Here is a 2,964-nt window from a genome sequence, read left to right as displayed (position 1 = left end):
TGCCTAGAACCAATTACTAGCCTGATAGACTTGGCTATGTCAAGATGGATTTTTATGTATTCTTCCTCCCACTTGGATTTGAAATGTTGCCACAATTATAATATGTCTATTCTACTGTAATTTTCTGCATTTTCGTGCAGCTGAAGATTGCTCTACATATTGCATTTAATGTAATGCTCACATTACTTAAATAAATGGAATAGCATGAAACGTGCATACTGCAACCATCTTTAAAATCCTTGTTGCTTATTTTGATTTTTTGATCACCTAGTTTTTGGAATGGTTTTTATATAATACCATACCATACTATATTCTGGTGCCTAAACATAAGTACCATATTCAATTTTTGAATCAAAATCTAAAACTGTATACATATATATGTATATATATATATGTATATTAATTATTTAAATTCCACTATTATTTCTCTTTTGATAAGTTTCTCTTTCCTTTGTTTATACTTTATCTAATAAGAATAATATAATACACCTAATAATAATAATAATAATAATAATTGATTCCTTTGTATGCATATACATATATATATATAAATGTATAGATATGTATCTATGTATATTTATATATATATATATATATATGTAATTATATTTATATCTTAAACTTATGAACTTTCTAAACTCTCTGATGAAGCCCAGAGGCACACCCAAGTACCTTAGTTTTATAGATGTTTTCGATCTAGTTTGGATTCTTTGCCATCAAATTTGATTGCAAAGAATTCAAATTTGATGGCAAAGAATTCGAATTTGATGGCAAATAATCCAAACTAGATCGAAAACATCTGTATCTACCAAATACTTCAGTTCACTGACGGGATGGAAATAAAGTGGGGTACTATGACATCTTGGCTGAAACAGCTGTAAGAAACTATTCTACTTTCTATGTTCTATGTTATATATTTTAATAATTACTGATATTTTTATATATGTAAAGCATATGTTATACATGTATGTATATTGTTATAATTGTTTTTTTTTAAATATATAGACATAATATAATGTCTAAAAGATGATGAATACCACTTCTTGATCCTCTCCATTTTCTTATTGCCATATATATATATATATATATGTGTGTGTGTGTGTGTGTGTGTGTGTGTGTATATGTATCAGGTTGTCAAGAAAGTTCTTGCAGTTTTTAACCTTTAAATTCAGATGCACATATCTCAGCTCAAACGAAACTTTATTAATCGAAATAAACACCATCAGAATCAGCACACTTTTGCCAATGCGAAACAAGTTTATTTATGCCAGTAGTGTAAAAATCCGACGTTCTGGTGGTGATGAAGTCATTGAAGGCATGTTTGGCATCATCTTGGTTTTTGAAGCATTTCTCATGCAGGAAGTTGTCAAGATGCTTGGAAAAGTAGTAGTTTGTAGGCAAGAGGTCTGGTGAGTATGGTGAATGAGGCAGAGTTTCATAGCCCAATTCATTCAACTTCTGCAGGGTCAGTTGTGCGACGTGCAGCCAAGCATTGTCATAGAGAAGAATTAGTCTTTTCTATTGACCAATGCTGGCTGTTGTTGTCAGAGTTTCTTATGCATTTCATCCATTTGCTGACAGTGGATCCAAAAAGCTGTGATGGATGAGACCAGCCGCAAACCACCAAACAGTCACCATGACCTTTTTTTGGTGCAACTTTGGCTTCAGGAAGTGCCATGGAGCTTCATTGGAATCCAACCACTGAGCTGAGCATCGCTGGTTGTCATAAAGAATCTACTTTTCATCGCAAGTCATAATCCAGTCAAGAAACGGGTCGTTCTTGTTGCGTAAAAGAGAGGAAGATGACACTTCAAAACAGCGTTTTTTGGGGTTGTCATTCAATTCATGCAGCAAAAATAAAGCTTATCTCTTATGTGTCTTTCAAATAGTATTATATATATTAGCTTAAATTTTAAAATAATTTTTAAAATAATTCAAAATAGTTTCCTGAGTCCAATATATATAATAGTCTTAAACTTCACACCTTATCTATAGCTTTTGAATTCAAAATTGACACTACTTCAGGGTTTTTGTATAAACTAATTACATTTTTATTATTAACATATTAATTAAGCTAATATTGATATCTATAAATTTTCCATACTTAGTATATGTAAAACAATACTGGTGCTTTATTCAGACTAAAGAAAAAGCCCTGTTGACCTGAAAGCTTAAGGTTTAATTCCCCAACATTATGATAGCAGTAAAAAAAACCCAACCTAAAATAGTGTTGCCACTCTGACCAGAGAAACCTTTATAACCATATCCATGTATAATGCTTACACCTTCCCTTTCCTTAGAAGTGATTGTCTCTTATACTATAACCACAAGATAAGAGACAATAAAATCACAGATATTTAGAATTCTACCTAGAATTAATTACTAGCCTGCTAGCCTTGGTTATGTCAAGATGAATTTTTATGTATTCTTCTTCCCACTTGGAATATAAATGTTGCCACAATTATAATATGTCTATTCTACTGTAATTTTCTACATTTTTGTGCAGCTGAAGATTGCTCTACATATTGCATTTAGTGTAATGCTCGCATTACTTAAATAAATGGAGTAGAATGAAACGTGCGTACTGCAGTCATCTTTAAAAATCTATGTTGCTTTTTTTTATTTTTTTATACATATATATGTATATACATGCATGTATACGTATATACATACATCTATATGTATGTACATACACATATATGTATATACATACATATATATACATGTATATGTATATATATACATATACATATATATGTATATATATAGATATATATGTATATACATACATATATATGTATATACATACATATGTATATACATATATATGTATATATACATATATATGTATATACATATATATGTATATATATACATATATATGTATATACATGTATATATGTATACATATATTTATATATATATATGTATATACATATATATATATATATATGTATATACATA

This window comes from Octopus bimaculoides, chromosome 16 (genome assembly GCF_001194135.2).
Source record: "Octopus bimaculoides isolate UCB-OBI-ISO-001 chromosome 16, ASM119413v2, whole genome shotgun sequence".
Taxonomy (NCBI): domain Eukaryota; kingdom Metazoa; phylum Mollusca; class Cephalopoda; order Octopoda; family Octopodidae; genus Octopus; species Octopus bimaculoides.
The sequence above is the reverse complement of the archived record's forward strand: the minus strand, read 5'-3'. Positions refer to the sequence as shown.